The 13,909-nt window shown below is 43.7% G+C and overlaps 1 long non-coding RNA gene across 1 annotated transcript; it reads left to right on the forward strand.

The window, feature by feature from the left end:
* Positions 1–1,706: 1,706 nt before the first annotated feature.
* On the forward strand, positions 1,707–2,690 carry LOC139195321 (uncharacterized). Its single transcript, XR_011580135.1, has 3 exons — positions 1,707–1,928; positions 2,013–2,110; positions 2,286–2,690. It is a non-coding gene; the product is annotated as an uncharacterized lncRNA (long non-coding RNA).
* Positions 2,691–13,909: the final 11,219 nt, after the last annotated feature.

Here is a 13,909-nt window from a genome sequence, read left to right on the forward strand (position 1 = left end):
TCTTTGACAAAGTTATATGTGGTACCCGAGGAGTTGATGGTGCATATGGAGAGCGGTGATTGAACAGTAAGATTCACGTGCTTTCTACTTCACCAGAAATCTTCGACAGATTGCCCGTAATTTCCGCAAAGCTGAGTGTGCATGTGACAGGTGCTGACGAGGCTGAAAAAGCAGGTGCTTCTTCGATTTCTGAGATCGGCCCTCGTGGTCTCTGAGCAGCCCAGCTTTTGAGAAAGCAAATGCCTCTTCGATTTCTGAAGCTCCGTCGAGTGCAGATTTTTATAGAGGCTGGCATTAAGTTCCACAGCACACTTGAATCTCTACCAGTAGAAGCTCATTTCTTGCACTTCTAAGATCTTGATTTGTCTGACCTCTTCCCTCTTCAACACATTTGAAAATGTCTGGACCCTCCGACCGTCGTTTTGACTTGAACCTTGGAGAAGAGACAGCCACGCCTTCTCCAGACAACATATGGCGCCCATCCTTCATATCCCCTACTGGTCCTCTTACCGTTGGGGATTCTGTGATGAAGAATGATATGACCGCTGCAGTGGTGGCCAGGAACCTTCTCACTCCCAAAGATAACAGACTACTTTCCAAACGGTCTGATGAGTTGGCTGTTAAGGACTCTCTGGCTCTTAGTGTTCAGTGTGCAGGTTCTGTGTCTAATATGGCCCAACGCCTATTTGCTAGAACCCGCCAAGTTGAATCATTGGCTGCTGAAGTGATGAGTCTCAAACAGGAGATTAGAGGGCTCAAGCATGAGAATAAGCAGTTGCACCGGCTCGCCCATGACTATGCTACCAACATGAAAAGGAAGCTTGACCAGATGAAGGAATCTGATGGTAAGGTTTTACTTGATCATCAGCGGTTTGTGGGTTTGTTCCAAAGGCATTTATTGCCTTCGTCCTCTGGGGCTGTACCTGGTAATGAAGCTTCAAATGATGAACCTCCAATGCCTCCTCCTTCTGGGGTTTTGTCAAGTACTGAGGCTCCGGATAACCACCCTCCGGTGCTTTCTCTTTCTGGGGCTCTACCGACTGCTGAGACTTCCCCTAAGCAACCTTTGTGAAGGCTCCATTTTGTTTGTTTATTTTGACTCATGTATATGTACATATTTGTGGTTTATCGAAAATATTAATAAATAAGCTTTGCTTCATTTCAACATATTGTGTTAAATACACCAAAGCCTTCTTCATAAAGTTCTTTGAATTTTTGCTTTTGTTGAAACCTGTATTGTTGAAGCTTTGTGAGTGAAGCATGTAGTTTGAGGTAGTGTTCCCTTAATTTCCCGAGTGAGGAAAACTTCTCGGTTGGAGACTTGAAAAATCCAAGTCACTGAGTGGTTGTGAGACTGCCGAGTATCAAGGTGCAGTAGCATATGGTGGGAGTCCCCCAAGTCTTCAGGCGAAGAGAGCTGCCGAATGAGGTGTCTAGCTAGTAGTCAATATCATGAGTAGGAAAACTTCACTTGTTTCTTTTCGAAGTAGTAACCCAGGGCTCTTTCTTCATATATTGTTTTTTTGTTATGAAGATGTGTTAGGCCCAAAGAAGTGGAGGCCTAGGCCCTTTTTATTTTTTATTTTTTTTTATTTTTACACTCCCTCCCTTTTTCTTTGGAATGTTTGTATAGATATCTATAATGTGGCCTTTGTCATGATTTTGGAGGATGGGTGTATTCGAATCCAATGAGGGGTAGGGTATGACTCATTATCATGTGCCATGATTTTGTCTTCCTTTAGCTTTTCTTTTGCTTTGCTTTACCATTTTTGCTTTCCTTTAGTCTGCCTTTAGCTTTTCTTCAATATAACACCATTTTCTGTGGCTCAGATCGCAAAACCATCTTCATGAAAGTTGTTCCTTAGCTCGTGAACTACAACATATCCGAATTGGAGATCCATCGGAGCAGTACAACTCCAGAAATTCAGGTATGATGAGTGATTGTTCGTCATTTGTATATCAACGCGTCAGACTTGTTGTGAGCTTCAAAAACTCCATTTTCTCTTGCTCAGATCAACATACTTTCTTCATCGAAGTTGTTCCTTAACTTGTGAACTACAACATATCCAAAATTGAGATCCCTCGGAGCTGTATAACTCAAGAAATTCAGGTATGATGAATGACTGGTTATTATTTTTCTGTCAACCCGTCAGATTTGTTGTGAGCTTCGAAACTCCATTTCCTATTGTTCAGATCAGCATTCTTTCTTCATTGAAGTTGTTCCTCATCGTCTCTTTCATAACATATCAAAAATTCAGAATGAACTAATGGTTAAATATTTCCAGATCTTCGAAACATCACAGAAGCTTCGAAATCTGCAAGAATCCGACTGTCATGTTTGGAGCTTCAACACTTTAATTTCCGTCGCTCAAACAGAAATGGTTCCTTCTTGAAAGTTGTTCATATGCTCAAAAACTATAGGGTGTCCAAAATTCAGCTCCATTGGAGAAGAGCAGAGGTTGCAGAAATTTGATAGATGAAAGGAGGCGGAAGAGGGAGAGAGAGAAAAAGTCTCTTGGGTTGGATTTCTATTTTGGGGCAGATTCCAATTTTTGTAGCACCTTCATTATTGATGAATTGCTTGTACTTTTGTCCATTAAGAAACCTGGGACTTTGGCTTGTTGTTGGATCTATTATAATATGTTTGGGAACATATATAAGTGAATAAATAAGAAGGAAGATTTTGGGCCCTTGTGGGTGTAAAACAAAAAATGTTTATGTTTACCCAAGTGTTTTTGTACAAGTTCAAGGGCATCTTGGGTTTTGTGAACAAAATTTGTTTATTTGGAGCAAGGTTTTGTGTTGAAGCTTTGTAGGTGAAGCTTTGGTGTTGAAGCTTTCTAGGTGAAGCTTTGATGGTGAAGCTTTGTAGATGAAGCTTTGTAGATGAAGCTTTCTAGGTGAAGCTTTGATGGTGAAGCTTTGATGGTGAAAGTATGTAGAGGGAGCTTTCTAGGTGAAGCTTTTTTAGGTGAAGCTTTGTAGGTGAAGCTTTTTTAAGTGAAGCTTTTCGGGTGAAGTTTTTTGGGTGAAGCTTTGTGGGTGAAGCTTTTTAGGTGAAGCTTTGTGGGTGAAGCTTTTTTAGGTGAAGCTTTTTGGGTGAAGCTTTTTGGAGGTGAAGTTTTTTTTGGGTGAAGCTTTTTTAGGTGAAGCTTTTTGGGTGAAACTTTTTGGATGAAGCTTTTTGGGTGAAGTTTTGGAGGTGAAGCTTTTCGGGGTGAAGCTTTTTGGATGAAGCTGTTTTTTTTTTTTTTTTTTTTTTTTGGCGCTTGACACGGTCTTCATTTGCTTGTTTTGTAGTGACTGTGGAAGACGGATTGCTTTCTGATTGAGAAGGGTTCCGGCATCGCTTTGCACCATCTTCATGTGGGTAATATAGGAACTTCCTTATGTTTTGATCATGCATGTAGTGATAGAATTTGTTTCTTCTTATTGTAGATGTCAGAGCCTGGAAGTTCTAGTGATGAGGGCTCTTCTAGCTTTAGCTCTAAGTCTGAGTCTGCAATGTCGGAGTCTTCAGGGTCTTTGTTAGAGTCCTGTACTAGAGAAACATTGGATGATCTTCCCAACCGTCAAACTTTAGCTATTGCTAGTTCTTCCTCCATGGCGTTGGGTGAGGGGGTTGTTTTTGATGCCATACCCATAGTTCGCTCTGAGTTCACAGCAGACCATCTAAAGAATAACTTGTTAGATAATGAGAAGCAGGTTGAGGCGCTAAGGCAGTCATGTAATATCCCTCATAGTGTAGGGATACGTTTGGTACATGATGAAGAATGGCCTTCTGAGCCTCCCCAGGGTCATGTTATGTTCTACACCCAGATATTACTGACTTTAGGGGTGAGACTACCTTTACATCCGTGGTTGCAAAAGATGTTATCTTTGATCGGATATGCACCTGGGCAACTCAATCCTGGTTTCTGGGATACTTTGATTGGATTTTATATCATTTGGATGGAGTGTGGGTTGTGTGAGCCTTCCTTCCATCAGTGGCGTTACTGTTACAAGATGCGCCCAGCAAAATCATGCACTGGTTATGCCGAGTGTGCATGTCGGAGTGAGAGAGAGCGTATTGTGTATGGTAAGAAAAAGGCATACTACACATGGAAAAACCGTTGGTGCTTTCTGTATAATGATTGGGAGTATGATAAGGGTGTCACGCCTGAGCGACGTGTGCTTACTCACTTCCAGACTGTAGGTTGTAACGTATCAACCGTTCGTACTATTTGCTATTTGTTGTGGTCTTTTCTTGCTTCTAACACTTTGCTTCATGTAGTGACGCGGGGCACCATCAAACTGTTTGGGCAGGAGCTATCTGACATAGAGAAGGTGTTGAGGGTGCCCAAAGAGGATAGACACTTAAGCAAGCTACGACCCTTATTTCGTCGGTACGGTTTCCAACCCTTAGTTTCCGAGAGCCAGGGACGATCGAGTAAGTTGTATCCTTCATGTAAACTTTGCTCTTTTCCTTACTTTATTTGGAAAGTTGTATTTCTTATTTTGATTTTCCTTATGCAGTGGAGAAGGTAAGCAAGAAAACAGGGACTAGCACCAATAAAAGGAAAGCACCAGTGTTAGTTCCTTCGGAAGACATCCTACCGCATAAGAAAATTCATAAGTTCCGAGGGGAACCATCCGTTAGACCTAAGTCCCAAGATGGGGTCCTTAAGGGGCCTGCCTTTAGGAAGACTGAAGTCGAGGCCGTTGAAAATGCTGCTGCCGTAGTTGCAGGAGAAGGGAGCCGACTGTTGCCTCCTCCTCTTACTATGGAGCACACTGTCCAGGAAAGTGATCCTGGTTCCCGCCATGAGGGGAAAGGCAAGGAAAGAGCTGGCAGTGTCCCGTGGAAGGACTTGAGGGTTGCCACGCGGCCAAAGGATTTTGGGGATATCAACAATTGCTTGGCAGGGCGTCGATTCGCCTTCGATGAGCTCGGAGAGCCCTTAGCTAAGGATGAATCGGATTGCGACCGGATGTTGAAGCTGTCTTCATATGTGAGTGTTACTTTGTCATTTCCTTACTTTTTCCTCTTTATTATCATTATTTAGGTAGTGATGATCGTCTTGCCATGCAGGTCATGGCCGAGTATCACGACAGACTACAAGAGGTTGAGCGGTACAAGGTAAAACTGAAGGAGAATAAGCAGCTTGTGGACGAGGCCCGAAGGAATAAGGGACTTTTGACTCAGGCTCTCCAATTGAAGGACGAAACCATGGAGAGCTTGAAAAGGCAAAATGGTGAGAACCTAAGGCTTAAGAAATTGCTTGAGGCAACTAAAAAACAGTTGGAGGTGGCTACCTTGGAGGTATCCAAGGTTAGGGGAGAATTGGATGGTGCCTTAGTTGAGATTTCTGAACTGAAGAAGAGCATTCCAACTGAAAGGGAGGCTGCTGTGCAAGAATACTTAAGTTCTTCGACCTTTCATCTTGCTATTAAACCCTACTGTGCTCAAGAAGCTCGCTTTGAAAAAAGGAAATGGATGGCCGTCCTTGATCGTTATGATGATGGGAGCATTCTTCGAAAATACCACGAAGATATAGATGAGCATCATCGAAAGGGCGAGACATTTGTCCTTGCTGTTGATCCTAGCAGCGAAGATGAGTCTGATAATGAAGGTAGTGCTGATGCACAGACTCAGCATGGTGAAGAGGATCTTGGGGATGCAGAGGATGATGGTAGGACGCGGAGTGATACTGCCAGGGGTTCGGCTTCAGATGAGAATGAATAGCAGTGTCTTTACTATCTGCATGTATTCTGGATGTAGTAGTCTGATGTGTGTATAACATGTGCCCATGTTATAAGCTTGAGAGTTTTGGATTTTAGGTGTTTATGAGTGTTTGCACTATTATTAATGCATGTTTGGCTATGTATGAATAGATCTATTGTTTGGATATAAGCCATTGTTTGGTTGTTCCTTTCTTTGTATAGTCTTGTCGACACATACTTAGATTTTGTTTCGTGTTGGATATATCTGCTTTGAGGTTTCAACACTTGAGTGTTCCATTGCTAGGAATGTAAAAGAGTGAGGGCTGAGTTGGCTAAATTACCTCTTTATTGAATTCATTGCCAAATGGCCTTCATTACATAGGATGTCGAACGGCTATAGCTCAACACTTGTACATCGTGAGTCTATTTGTAGTAGTACTTCAAGTGATCAGCGTTCCATGGATGGCCAAGGGTCTTGCCATCGGAGCTTCTAAGTGTGTAAGAGCCAGGGCGACTGATGCCAATGACTTCATACGGTCCATCCCAGTTTGGACTAAGTGTGCCTTCACTCGGGACTCTGTCGCAGAGTAATCTTTTCTTTAAGACCCAGTCTCCTATTTTGAAAGAACGAGGCTTGACCCTAGAGTCATAATAGTTGGAGATGCGCTGCTTGTAGGCGACATTCCTCAAGTGAGCTTGGTTTCTGTGTTCCTCGACTAAATCCAAGTTGAGGGTGAGTTGTTTGTCATTTTCACTTTGAATGTAGTTCTGGACTCGGAATGTTGCTTGCTCGAGCTCAACAGGGACAACCGCCTCTGTGCCAAAGGCAAGTGAGAATGGAGTTTCTCCTGTTGAAGTCCGATATGAAGTGCGATATGACCAAAGAACTTGGGGTACAAATTCTGGCCAACAGCCTTTAGCTTTGTCCAAGCTGGTTTTCAAAGTGCGCTTGATTATTTTGTTGATGGCCTCAACTTGTCCATTAGACTGGGGATGAGCTGGAGAGGCAAAGCATAAGTTGATGTTGAACTTAGAGCAGAACAACCTGAACTTCTTGTTGTCAAACTGTCGCCCATTGTCAGTGACTATCGCATTGGGAATGCCGAATCTACAAAGGATGTTCTTCCACACGAAGTCTTCTATCTTTGCCTCAGTAATGGTTGCCAAGGGTTCTACTTCGGCCCACTTTGTGAAGTAGTCCACTGCAACGACTGCGTAACAGACTTTGCCCTTCCCTGCCGGCATTGGGCCGATCAAATCAAGTCCCCACTGGGCGAAGGGCCAAGGGCTGATCATAGGAGTAAGAGGCTCTGGAGGGGAATGAGGAATAGTTGCATATCGTTGACATTTGTCACATGAGCGGGATACTTTGATGGCATCCTGGTGGAGTGTTGGCCAGTAATATCCTTGGCGAAAAGTCTTGTGTGCTAGGGACCGAGATCCAGCATGATCTCCACAGACTCCCTCATGTATTTCCCGAAGGACGATTTCCGCCTCGGCAGGCGTAAGACACCTTAAGTATGGCAGGCTAAAACCTCGCTTATAGAGTTGATCATTGATGATCAGGTAGCGGGTAGACTTGTATCGAATTTGCTTAGCCTGGACTTTATCATTTGGGAGGGTGCCATGAGCAAGGAAATTATAGATCGGGGTGATCCAACTATCCCCCTGTTGTAAGTTGCATACTTCTGCGGCCATGGTGCTTGGTGTTGCCAACAGTTCGACATGAATTTTTCTTCCAATCTTGTCTTCCACAGCTGAGGCGAGGCGAGCCAGGGCGTCTGCATGACTGTTTGCCGCTCGAGGAACTTGGGTGATCTGGTAGTGGAAGTGCTTGAGCAAAAGTTGTGTTTGCGCAAGATATGCTGCCATGGAGCTGTCCTTAGCATCAAAGTTGTTGGTAACCTGGTTGACCACTAATTGGGAGTCACTGAAAATATCAATTTGTTTAACCCCGAGGTGTTTGGCCAAACGTAATCCTGCTAGAAGGGCTTCATACTCGGCCTCATTGTTTGATGCCTTGAATTTGAAACGAAGAGCATACTCCATTGCTACTTTGTCGGGCGTAGTCAAGACTAGTCCCGCTCCACAGCCCTGTTGGTTGGATGAGCCATCGACATACAGACTCCATGCTTAGGTCGTTGATTCTACTTTCTGAGCTTCCGATGGTAATGAAGCTACTGCTTCAGGTGTAGAAGCAATGTCAACAGGATATGTGAAGTCGGCGATGAAATCTGCTACTGCTTGACCCTTTTTGGCTGGTTTTGGTTGGTAGGAGATGTCAAACTCACCCAATGCTATCGCCCATTTGATCATTCGTCCAGACGTGTCAGGACTCTGAAGTATCTGTCGAAGAGGGTGATTGGTAAGCACGATGATGGCGTGTGCTTGGAAATAAGGGCGAAGTTTCCGAGCAGACATGACCAATGCTAGAGCTAATTTCTCAATGTTGGAGTATCGTGTCTCCGCATCTTGTAGGGCCTTGCTAGCGTAATAGACGGGCCGTTCGACACCACTGTCCATTCGAATAAGAACAGAACTGACTGCTGAAGCCGAAACCGATAGATAGATGATGAGAGTGTCACCAACTTCTGGTTTGGAGAGCAGAGGGGCTTTACTCATGTACTCTTTGAGGTTCCTGAATGCCTTGGCACATTCCTCCGTCCATGTAATGTACTTCTTATTTCCCTTGAGTGCTTTGAAGAAAGGAGCACATCTGTCTGTGGCCTTAGAGATGAATCTGGTTAAGGCTGCCACCTTGCCAGTAAGGCTTTGGATGTCTTTTGAAGTTATTGGCTCTTTCATGTCGAGGATTGCTTTGATCTTTTCAGGGTTAGCTTCAATGCCTCGTTGGCTAATCATGAAGCCTAAGAATTTGCCAGAGCCCACGCCGAAGGCACATTTGTTGGGGTTCAACCTCATTCGATACCTCTTTAGAATGGTGAAAGTTTCAGATAGGTTGGTGATGTGTTGGTCAGCATGTTTGCTTTTGACTAGCATATCATCAACGTAAACTTCCATGTTCTTCCCAATTTGTTCGGCGAACATTGAATTGACCAGTCTCTGATAAGTTGCTCCTGCATTCTTTAGGCCGAAAGGCATGACTTTATAACAATATAGTCCCCTGTCAGTAGTGAAGGCCGTGTGTTCTTGGTCTGAGGGGTTCATGAGGATTTGGTTGTATCCTGAATAAGCGTCCATAAAGCTCAAGAGCTCACACCCTGCCGTAGAGTCTATAAGCCTGTCAATAAGAGGAAGAGGGAAACTATCTTTCGGACACCCTTTGTTTAGGTCGGTGTAGTCAACACACATCCTCCACAAGACCTTTTGAAGCGAAAGACTTTCTTTGGTCGGATTTTTCCTAACAAGGACCACATTTGCTACCCATGTCGGGTAATTGACTTCGCGGACAAAGCCTATGCCTTTGAGTTTTTCAAGTTCTGCTTTCATTGCCTCGTATCGTTCAGCGTCATAAGATCTTCGCTTCTGTCTCACCGGCTTGATCTTGGGGTCAATACCCAAACGATGACAGATGACATCGGGAGAGATGCCTGGCATGTCCTCGTATGACCAGGCGAAGACTTCAGTGTTCTCTTTCAAAAAAGATATCAATGCTAACCGAAGGGGTGGTGACAATGTGGTGCCAATATTCACCATGCGGTCTGGATGATCTCTTGAGATAGGTACCTTCTCCAACTCTTCAGCAGGTTGGGCTTGCTGGGTGAAAGAGTCATCTCGAGGATCATCGGGTTGATTGTTGCTATTAGGAAGATCCAAGTTCGCTTCATCTAGGCTGGTCTTTGTGACTTGGTCATGTACAGACAGGGTTTCCTTGGGTCCGGGCAAGTGTTGTTGCTTAACTGAAGTGTTGTAACATGATCGTGCACTAAGCTGATCTCCTCTGATGTAGCCGTTGCCATGGGGGGTTGGAAATTTCATCAACAGCATATGCGTGGATACCATAGCCTTGAGATCATTGATGCCTGTGCGCCCAAAGATGACATTGTATGCCGTTGGGCAGTCAACCACTAGGAAGTTAGTGGTAATGGTAGCCGTGTAAGGGCCTGTACCAATAGTAAAGGGTAAATGTATGCTCCCTAAGGGTTGCACGATATCACCGGAGAAGCTTATCAGAGGAGAAATCGAGCGATCGAGCAAGTGTTCAGCTACACTGAGTGCCCTGAAAGCTTCGGCAAACATGATATTGACCGAAGCCCCTGTGTCCACGAGGATTCGTCGAACATCAAAGTTGGCTATGTGAGCCTCCACGATCAATGGGTCGTTATGAGGGTAGATGATGCCTCTTTCTTCCTCAGGGTAGAAACATATCGGATCCCAGTTAGGCTTTTGATACTTCCCTCCCCTGATGTCTTCCACGTGAAACACTCGGTGACCAGGCCTCAGAATTCGTTCACTGTTTTTCATGGCCCTATTGGAAGATTCAGATATGGGTGTGCCGCCGCTTATGGAATATATGACATTCACCTGGCGTTGGTTACGGTTATCCCTTTGAGGGTGAAGAAGGAATTGATCAATTTTTCCTTCTCGTGCCAAAGCTTCAATACGATCACGGAGGATGATACATTTCTCGCTATCATGGCCGTTATGCTCATGGTAGCAACAAAACATGCCCGCGTTATTCGGGGGCGTGTAATCTAGGTGCCTCGGCTTTGGCTTTGGTATCAGGTGAGCTATGTTGGGGTAAATGGCCGCGCATGTGGCATTCAAGGGCGTGTATGTCTCATACCTTGGGGTAGGGGGTATCTTGACGCGGGTTTGACCCACTGCATTGACTGCCTGGGGGCGAGCGTTATTGTGGCGATACCCTTGGTTATCGGGATAGTGTCCCTTACTCTTTTTACTGAAAGGAGAGTGGTGAGGATGGAAATCCTTCCTCTTGCCTTGAAATTGATATGTCTGTTGATTCGGTGAAGCATTATGCAAGGCATGGGGAGGTGCCGCTGCTGTTTGGAAAGTCGAGGTCTTCTCATTTAGGTGAGTCTGGCTTCCACCTCCCACTTGTTGATAAAGGATGGTTGTAGGGGGTTTCTCCTGATATGTCTTTGCCTCGGCGGAGGCATGGTTATAAGCCTGCGCCATCACCTCAGAGTAAGTCTTCCAAGTATTGGCATTGATCATGTATTTAAAGAAACAATCACGTAGGCCTGCCGTGAAGGCTTTGAGGGCAGTCTTGTCGTCTGCCTCGGCACACCGGGAGTATTCATGGCTGAAGCGGCCAGCATACATACGTAATGACTCGTCTGGCTTCTGGCGGATAGTGTACAAGTCATCTGCAGAGTGCAAGCGATCGGTTTGGAAAATGTGTTGGGAAACAAATAGTTTCCTCAATTCCTCAAATGAGTCTACCGTCTCAGGTGTAAGACGACAATACCAATTTAGAGCTCCACCAGAAAGGGTGGAGGGGAAGAGAAGACATCGCTCTTCGTCGGTGTGCATCCGGTATGCCATGGTGGACTCAAAGAGGTTAAGGTGCTCAATCGGGTCCTCTTTTCCAGTATAAAGTTGCAAGCCAAGCTTTTGCTTTGTCTTTGCTTGAAGGGGGTGTTGAGGATCCTCCTTGTAAGAGGGCCAGGCCTGGGTTGGTTCCAGTCAGGTATTTCAGCCTGACGTTCAGCCTTCAACTTGTTTACTTCCTCAAGAAGTTGTAGGACAAGGGGGTCCTGAGCGGAGTTATGTGTCACTGGAGCTTTCTTTCGTAAATCTCCATCTCCTATTGGAATTAGGAAGGTTTGATCAAGGGCATGTGATTTTTCCCTGGACTCGTTGTACTGGCTTCCAGGGTATGTCTGTCGGAACACCTCTGAGTCCCCTGTACCCTCATGTCTCTCTAGGACTTGTTGCCCCTTCCCCAAATTGGTGGTCGGCTTGGGCCGTGGCAGGGGACTGAGTCTCTCAGAAATCCTTGGGTCATTAATCTTTGAGCTTATATGGATGGAATTCTCTCGACGTTGCTTCAGGAAATCCCGACAATCGCGAAAGACGGCTTTCGATCCTTCTGCCCCTTCAGCAAAGAGGTGTCTCCCTCCACTTCTCATGGTTCGGGTCGAAGCAACTGGGTTAAGAGAAGCCTCATGTTGATTATCAAGTCGAGGGGTAATCTGTTCCCTATCAGGGATATCTATGTCGAATGCATGTGACCCTCCATGTTGGAGGGCACCCAGTTGATGGTTGACTTCCACGGGGGCAACAAGCTCGCGTGTCTGAGCTTGCCTAGCTTCGTGGAGTGTCTCGAAGAGCTTCTCATATTGCTCCTGGAGGACCTCATTCCTCATTGCTATCTTGTTGTTCTGAGCTTCCAACTCATCGACTTTAGCTTGAAGAAGAACTCGTTTTCCTTCCTTCTTTCGTTGTTTCGCACTATGTGCAAGGGGGGTGTCATTCTGTGTGCTGTGGCTTCCTTCGCTTCCCATGTTGGAGAGGGATGCCTGATCAAAAGAAAGTGTACGAATGATAGAAACCAGTTTGACACAGCTGAAGAGAGTAGGAATAAGTGTCGTTTCCCACAGACGGCGCCAAATGTTGATGCACAAAATCAGCGAAGACTTTGGTACAACAGAAAGTGTCAGGTTTTGTGACCTTCGCTTGGTTGCTTCGGTCACTAGTGAGGATAAGTACGTAAATGAATAGAGACAGAGAAGCAAACACAGGATGTACGTGGTTCACCCAGATTGGCTACGTCCACGGAGTAGAGGAGTTCTTATTAGTAGTGAAGGGCTTACACAAGTACAAAGGATCAAGCTCTCAATTTAGTGAGTTCTTGTGAATGATTTAACACAAATGGCATTAGGCCATATTGTGGGGGAATGACCCCTATTTATAGAAAAACTTGTAGCTTTGTCACATTGACATGTGTCATGTTATGATTGGTTCTTGATGTCGACACGTGCTGCGCTCTGATTGGCTTTTAATCTTGACACGTGTCGAGTAGTGATTGGCCTCCTGGTCGGAGGGGAACTCTTCTGGGTCCTTGACAGTATAGCGTTGGCCGGTGCTCGGTAGTTTCGAGATTGGTCAAGTATGGTACAAACAAAACACATAAATGATTTTTTTTAATTACTTTAGTCATTGGATTTAAATTTGGACCTTTAGATTTTTTAATTTTTTTTACCGATGGATTAGATCATATTTGATCTTAGCCGTTAGATTCAATGAATTTATAAATATAAAACTAAAAAAAGTACACATATAGGGTGGGCTAGTCCCACTAACCTAGGGAAAATCCTGGGCTAAATTTGCACCAAAAATGAGTTTTGGATTAAAACTATTATTTGCCCCAAGGGTTGGAGCAAGTTGGGATAAGTTTAAATCCTAAAATTTGATTTTACTCCGAGGATTAGAGATTGTCTGAGCATAGTTAGTGAAATGTATAGTATGTGAAAAATATGCACGGTGTATAACTTTACTAAAATAATACTTTGAAAATTTGGCCATTTTTTTTAAATTTTAATATTTATTAATCAATAATATGTTAAAAATATGGATAAACTGAATATAATATGTATTATTGAAAAACGTGTGAAAATAACGTGTTTTAAACATGAAAAATATGTATAGTACGTTGGAGTTTTAAAAAGCGTATTAATACGTGTACGAAAAACAAAACTTGTTAAAATACGTATGTACATATATAATAAGGATATTATACGCAAATTTAGTAACAACGAAGTTAAGTGACAATGCTAAATATTTTGAAAATTGTTATTGACACTTTAGAAAAAATCATTATGTTCTTTTCTAATAAAATATATTGTAAGAAATGTTAGCAATTTTCATATTAAATTTAATGTTTTGTTTTATACAAGCAATTTTATGGAATGGGAAATCAATCTCAGGCCTTCAACCACAACAGAAAAATGCTCCTATCTTGAATGTTCCTTTCACTCCAAACCCTTTGCACAAAACCTTAATGTTAAGCTCTCACCATCATGCAACTTTCTGCTTTCCCCTTTTACAAGTGAACATCTTTTTTATGTTTTCACTTATGAATACGGCAAAATAACATTTTTAGAGCACCGAGAACAACAAATTCCGAGATTAAAGAAAAATGTAAGTAGCAATGTTATTACTATCTACCATCTCTCTCACATTCCTAACACCATTTGCAAATTCTATCAAAGCTGCTAGCAGTTTGTAACTACTTTTTGCAGAGTTAGCCATTCAACAAAGAATACACTAGAAAAAAAAA

Source organism: Malus domestica, chromosome 04 (assembly GCF_042453785.1).
Source record: "Malus domestica chromosome 04, GDT2T_hap1".
NCBI classification, from domain to species: Eukaryota; Viridiplantae; Streptophyta; class Magnoliopsida; order Rosales; family Rosaceae; genus Malus; species Malus domestica.